Source organism: Ictidomys tridecemlineatus, unplaced genomic scaffold, assembly GCF_052094955.1.
Source record: "Ictidomys tridecemlineatus isolate mIctTri1 unplaced genomic scaffold, mIctTri1.hap1 Scaffold_295, whole genome shotgun sequence".
Classification (NCBI taxonomy): domain Eukaryota; kingdom Metazoa; phylum Chordata; class Mammalia; order Rodentia; family Sciuridae; genus Ictidomys; species Ictidomys tridecemlineatus.
In genome coordinates this window covers 208,446-215,936 of record NW_027522374.1, presented here as the reverse complement: position 1 = coordinate 215,936, position 7,491 = coordinate 208,446, and the positions used below count along the sequence as shown (strand labels likewise).

General features: G+C 41.3%; 1 long non-coding RNA gene across 1 annotated transcript; it reads left to right on the top strand.

Moving 5' to 3' along the window:
* Positions 1–1,628: 1,628 nt before the first annotated feature.
* On the top strand, positions 1,629–7,100 carry LOC144373194 (uncharacterized). Its single transcript, XR_013432929.1, has 3 exons — positions 1,629–2,138; positions 3,636–3,923; positions 6,659–7,100. It is a non-coding gene; the product is annotated as an uncharacterized LOC144373194 (long non-coding RNA).
* The last annotated feature ends 391 nt before the right edge of the window (positions 7,101–7,491 follow it).

Sequence of the window (7,491 nt, the reverse complement as noted above, 5' to 3'; positions counted from 1 at the left end):
AACATGGGCTTCTTCATACATACAGGGCTCTAAGTGTTACTGCTGTTGACCGGTGACGAGTTCTTGCTTCCCCAATGTTGAAGAATAACACCAAAGAAGCATGCCAAGGCAAGGTCAGAGTAGAAATTACAATTTTATTAAAGGACAGCAGAAAAGACCTCCCGGAGGAAGAAGGGGACCCAAGAGGTGGAATCCGTGGAAGTGCGGTTGTTTCCCCTTTTTATAGTTTTGGTGATGGAATGTAGGCTGGAAGGCCCAAGGGGTGGGACACAGGTGGGCCTAATTATCACTTTTTGGGATGGGATTATCACTTCTCTGGGATGGGCAATCTCCAAATCTGTTGGGGCTGTTGGTTAACACTTCTTTGAGGTGGACTTTGGCCTAGGGCCTTTTCGGGACTTCATTAACATTCCATGAATTGTCCTGTTTTCCCTGAGTCATTCCCAGCATGGCCTCCATTTTAGATTTCACTCGATATTAGACCCAGATCTAACTACACTGACTACCTAACTTTAAATCTGGCTTCATAAGGAAGCACCCCCAAAGAAGGGTGATTCTAGTCAGTGACTCCAGATGCAGAGCAGTGACAGTCCTAGGAGCCATCACGTGGGTCTAGCCATCACCTCTCTCCTTGCTGAGTGGACCCCCTATTCCCATACTTTCCTCTTTATCCTAAACCTTTACCTCTTGCATAGAGTCTGCAGAGGGTTTCCCATTCCTTTTAGAACAATAATCCTAATTCCTGACCTTGACTTGTAAGTGTCTCTCCTCCGTTGCTGGACAGAGGCTGAGTTTGCTGCTGTGCCTAACCTACGGCTGGGTGTCTGATATCAATACTGCTTAATCCTCATTTTTACTTCTCTCCACTGACTCTCTTGGTTATGTAGAAGAGGAAAAATACCTTTTCCTCTGCCATCGCTGGGTTCATGGCTGAGAGCTCTCTAACAATACACAGACTAACAAAAGGAAACATTCAAATTGATTTACTATAAGTTTTACATGACATGGGAGCCTGAAGAATGAAGTGAAGACCTGAAGAAACTTGTCTTGTGTACTTTTTTTATCTTTAGTTTTGATAAAGGTAGACTATCATTGTGTATTATGAGCCCCAGGGGGTATGATCTCATGATAATCAAATGGGAAACTTAAAAAGCCTGTTTGTTCAGATGCTTCTCTGTGTCTCTGTGTCTTTGGCTCCTTTCCTCCAGATCAGGGGGGTTACCTCTCACATGAGTGTCTGAGGATCTGCTGCAGGGGAAGGTTAGAAAATCCTGCTAGGTCTCATAGCCTGTGTGTGGGGAGAGAAGAAAGAGGAAAGGTCAGAGTGAAGATCTTATTTCTATTGCTGTCTCAATGCTTATGAAAGCTCCTATGTCATGTAAAACTTGAATTTTAAAAAAAATCTGCATGCCTTTCTCTCTCTACCTTTTGCTAGAAGGGCTTCAGCCATGAATCCAAGATTGGTGCAGAAAAGACAGTCTCCTCCCTATAGCCAGCTGATAGTAATTTGGGTATTTGTATTTGGTAAGGGATGGGCTGCATGCACAGACTGTGTAAAGTAAAGTAACCCATGTGGGTATAGTATTTTGGGCATTAAAAAAAACACACAGACTTGATTCAGTAAAACTTCTCTGTGAACACAAGAGATTAGTTATTCTAGGGTAACAAGGTTAAGACTGTGCTCACCCTTGGATTTAGGCATGTCTGGGCACACCTGGGCAAGTCTGGAGGACCCAGAGCTGTGAGGTTATCAGGATCATAATTGTATCAGTGAGGAACTTTAAAAAGTCCCAAGAACAGTAAGCTAAGACTCTCTGAGGGTAAGTGTGGAAAGCCAAACTAGGACTTGACTGTGTCTGACTCCCCTGCTGACTGGTGTGGCATCTGGTGGTCACACTGTGATCTGGATAGCCTGGTCTTCTAGGGTTCCAGCGACTGTGTCTTCGTACCTTCCCACATCCCCAGGGATTCAATTACCTCCCATGTCCTTGTAACCCTGCCCCCCTTGACCTTCATTGGATGAGAATTCCTAAGAATTTAGAGTCCCTTCTAATAAAAGTACACAAAGCATGTTCCCTCTCCCATTTGGAGAGCTTGAGGCTGAGGGCAGAGGACCTGTCCCGGAGCTTGGTTTAAAGGTAAATTGTAAATTGTGTGTCTGTGTTTTATTATTAACACCTTGGGAATTTTCCCTGAATGACCTTAGTTAACCATCTGTGCTGGATGCAGGTGGCAGGTAAGGCTGAACTACCCTATTCTTTAAGAAATTTCTCCATGGGATCTGGTATACAAATAAGGTTGATAACCAGGGATGCATGTGACAATCAGGGATATCCTAGGTGATGCTTCATTATTGCAGTTGCTCTAATATTTAGCTTGGGAGCAAGTTTTCTTCACTTATTTTTAAAGACATAAGAGATGGACCATTCTTTCTCCCATCATTATTTTACTAGATAGGACACCCAGCAATTGAGAGCCAACTTAGTGCCAGTCAGAGGATGAAGCTACTGTGTGGATAAGGGTGGAGTCAAAGTGTTACAGAGTGCTATTACAGACCACCCACACATATTGAGCCAAACTGAAAGAGGAAAAAGGTCCTGTAATGAGCATGCCAGGCAAGTAGTTGGGAGCAGGCTAGCACTTCAAATCCCAGAACCTGAATTTTGGATGGAGTTTATAAAGGCAAAACCACAGGACAGTTGAGGCACCTGTAGGTCAGAAAAGACCTTGTTGAGACATATTTTGATTACATGAGAGACTTGTTTCAATTTCACATTTTTGTTGTACTTCAGGGCCATAATCAGTTCAAGGTCCTTTTGTACTTCAACATAGATACCGCTGTTGGGAAGCTGAAAAGAAAAAATGTTCAACAAGCACAAAATGGAGTCAGGTCAGAACAAAATGACATTGCTTTGGTTCTTTTCCATTTCAAAAGAACTTCCATTTTTTATGTTTTTATGTTTAAACTTCTTTTGTTTTAAAAAGAACTTATTTTTAAAGCCAACTTTAGTTGGAGATTGACAGAATTTTAGCCAAAGCTCTCTTAAGTAACACCTTCCTCCAATCCAACCTTGAAATTCACACCAGGGTCCTCAGTAGAAGGACATGAATAAAACAAAATAGTGAATAAAAACAAACTGTGTTTTCCCTGTGATTGTAAAATCAAAACTCTTGAGATAGAGTGTTCTCTGAAATAGTTTATTGAGTCCTTATAGATGCTAGTGAGGAAAGGGCCACATTCTGGGAAAGTGCCCACAAATTCCAGCAGCAAAACTAAGTAATAGTTGGAAGATGTCCACCAGACCTCTTAGTCAAGAACATTTTTATAATGAAAATTTGGGGAAGGAAGGTGGAAGTTTTTGCACTGAGCCTGCATTGGCTAAGAGGGGCAGATACACTAGCCAGCAAGGCGTGGGGATAGGAGGACAGTCTTTATGGGGAAGGACTTGTTGCTTTTGGGTTGGTCAGAGCTGTAAGCCTGCGGCCCCGGTACCTGTGGCTCAGATGCCTGTGGTTTTTCAAGTCAAGGTTTAAACACACACCCAGGTATGTGGCATTGTTTTGCTGTAGTTGCTGTTGTTGGTTGAGCCTGAAGCTATTAAATGATTAACTTTCCTTATCTTTTCTCCTCTCAGTACTCCTGAAGGACAAATTGGCAGCAAAAATGGCACCACAGCTTTTACTAGATGGGAGGCAACGTCACCAGCTATGGCAGTATAAGAAGAAGGCACCCTTAACTTTAAACATCAGCAGCTTGGCGTCAGCATCACCAGCAGGAGGGGTAGAGACTGGGAGAGGTGCCCATGAGAGCTACAGAGGGGTTCTCTTTGGTGGGCACCAGCTGTGCTCTTCCCTTGGGACAGATCCACCATTTTAGGCTGAGAGAGCAACAAGAGACATCATTTTTGGACACATGGCTGCAGGTAACAGAAACCTCGCCTGAGCTAACTTACACAGAGAGTTTATTGAAAGGAGATTAAGAAATCTCATGGACTTCCAGGGCAGGGACACAGCTGGCTGGGCATGAGAACTGAGGCTGGGTGTGTAGTATTTGGTGAATCCAGAAGTCCTCATTCCTCTTTGCTCATCTCTGGGAGTCTACTCCCCTCCCATTTTCCCAGCCTCCAAGCCAGAAAATGTTTGCTTGACAGCTCCCAGGTTTGCATGCTCCACCTAGACACACAGACAGGCTGCTCCCTCTTTCTCACTCCTTGGCTCTATTCCAGTTCTGAAAGTTCTTCAGATGATACTGTGTGGATTGCTTTGGGCTTGCTGCCAGCCCATCAATTGCTGGGGAATAGGATGTTCTTTTGGGAATACTGAAGCCCACTGCAGTCATGTAGAGTAAAACAGGAAGGTCCCTCCTACACAAGGTGCTCTGGTTGGAAAATCAGTAAGTATACCACAACAGCACCCTGCCAAGAAGCTGATACTGGAAAGAAAACTGGTGACCCGTGTGCAGTAAACTAGAGATTGAATTTACAGATCATAATGTGACATCTGCTAGTAATGCCCAAAACTACATGAAAGGAATTTGAAGCATTCTAAAGCTGCTATGAGACTTACACTATAAGAGCCTGTGAAATATGAATGTGGACTGATCCACCTACTTAATTCTTATGCACTCATCAATGTGTCCAGGAAATACGTGCCATAGCAAGAAGCATCTGTCAGATTCCACCCACTATCCTTAACACCAATTAGAAGCAACTCCTTTCACCCCTCACCTTGAGAGCCTGTGGTAGAGTAGGGTATAACAACTGACTACCACAGTCAGCACACAATCAGCACACTTTCCTCTAACATTGGGCTCTTCAGACCATCTGGTCACACTCAGGGAACACTTGAAAGGCAGCATATCTGATGCCCCATATATTCATCATTATTTTTTGAAAAAAAAATTATTATGAAGTGATTTTAGAGTTATAGAAAAAATGCAACAGAGAGTTTCCATTTACCCCTCTGCCCAACTTAACCTCTTAAATGGCTACAATAAAATTATCAAAATCAGGAAATTAACACTGGGACAACACTATCAATTCAACTATGGACTGTGTCTCAATTTCAATGGATTTTCCATCAATAACATTTTTTTCTTCAGAATCCTGTTCAGGATTCCACATTGCATTTAGTTTTTTTCTCCTTAAACTCCAATCTGTAAAAGCCTCTGCCCTCCTCCTCGAATTTTGTTTTGACAAGCTGGCTCTATTGAAGAGCAGATATTTTGCAGACTGTGCCTCAATTTTGATTTGTCGGATCAAACCCATGATTTTGCCAAGAATATAACTGAGATGTTGTGCACTGGACAGTGGGGTTCACGGTGTTCCTAGGTCTTTTGTTGGTGACGTTAACGGGACCTGGTAAAGGCAGTGGCTGTTGGGATTGTCTTCTACTGTAAAGTCATTTTTTCAGAGAACATAGTAATGTTGTGGTCAATAAATCGATTGGGAGTGATACTCTCAAAGAATGCAAATCTTGTTCTTTCTCAGACTTTTTCCCTCTGTACCTTTAACATTCAGCAGCAGATCCAGAGCAGCAATCATTACTATGGCATTTAAATAATGGTGAATCTCTATTTCCTCTTCTCCTTTATATTTTTCAATTGGAATTCTACTGTAAGAAAGAACTGTCCTGTTCTGTTTCCCTTATTTGTTTATTAATTGATTATTTATATCAGTATGGATTCATGAATTTTGATCTTTCTATGGGTTACAATCTTATACTATTGTTATTTTTAAATTGAAAAAATTTAACTCACATTGTTACAGTTTGACCATTAGGAACTCCTTTGGGAAGGTTTCTGAACCAGGAAAAAGCTTCCTTTGGGCTGGGGGTACAGCTCAGTGGTAGAGCACTTGCCTAGCATGAACAAGGCCCTGGGTTCAGTTCCTAGCACTGCAAAATAAATGATCTTGTTTTGCATTGAAGCCTTACCATTTGCTGGTTGTGTGGCATTAAGCAACACACTAAACGTTTCTATGATAATCATCTGCAGGTTGTTTGTAATAACAGGTATGTGAAGGGTGAGGATCAACTTAGGCAATGAGCATAGTGTTTGCAACAGAATCTTCTCTTAACTGTCTTGATCCAGCCAATCCAATAAACATCCATGTGTGAAACATGTTTCCTCTAATGAAAGATCTCTCAGAACAAAGCATGCATCTTGAGGACAAAGGTAAAATCTGTGACTTCCTGAAGCATTCTGAGGTAAAACTTGCAGTATTTGTACTTAGAAGACTCTATCTTTCTGCTAAGTGCTGGGAAGCAGGCTGTCTGAAATATCCGAGTTAGGGGTGTCCCCAACCCCAACACTTATACTAAGTTCTTGAAAGTGGAATTCTCCTTTTATTTTTATAGTAAAACTTGTTCTGAGACAAGAAAGCAAGAGTAACTTTTAAAGCTCAGTCTTTCATTCCATCCAATAAGATTAGTAAATTATTTTATAGGTCATTTTGTTGCTGTTGTTTTATGGAAGATATTTGCAAGGGTAAAACATTTCAGGGTGACTTGTCCCTCTTAAGTTTGTTGGGAAATAAGAGTCTGGCTAAGTCCAAGCCACTACCAAGCCAAAGCATGGCTTGGAAATAAACAAATAAACACATGCTTTCTACAGGCAGAATCCTTGTCTTATGGATTTTTATTTCTTTCTTTCCTGCAGGGCTGGTGATCAAACCCAGGGCCTCACACATGCTCAACAAGTGCTCTACCATGAGCTACACTCCAGCCCACCTTATCAGTTTTTGTATCCTTTATGAGGATACTGAATAGATGCTGTCAACATCTCTCAGACTGAAGCTGAGAATTTCTACCTTTACAGACTCGTGATATAATAAGAAAAATGAAAGAAAAAAAGTCAAAATTTATTTATAAAAATTGTAGTTATTTTAAATGTTGAAATTAAATACTGAAAATACTTGAACTTCTAGCTGCATAGGGTGGTACATAACTGTAATCCCAGCAGCTCAGGAGGCTGAGGCAGGAGGATCACAAGTTCAAAGCCAGCCTCAGCAACTTAGTGAGGCCCCGAGCAACTGTTTCAAAATAAAATAGAAAACATACAAATCTATGATGATCTATAAATAAAATATACATGTAAAGTATACCAGTGAAGATTTTTGTTTGTTGTTTTCACTTTTAAGTGTAGATAGAATAAGAAGTGATATCAAAATGGGCTGAGTGGGGTGTGGCCAAATGGACCCCACCCTGTTCCTTCAGTCTCATCTCCAATTAAAGATAGGCCTAACTTGTTGGATATACACACTATTAAAACACTTATGATCGAAATTGTATGTTATAGAAATTGTGTGTTTCAAATATCGCCTATTAGGTATAAACATGAGTATCTATCTTGCCAATACAACGTGGAAAATTACACTGATCTTATCACAACAATTTAAAACTGTGACTTTTCTTTGTACTGTCTGCTTTGGCTGTTGGGGGAACCCACCGACAGAGGAGGATTTGGGCACAGTATCTTGAGTTAGAATTGTG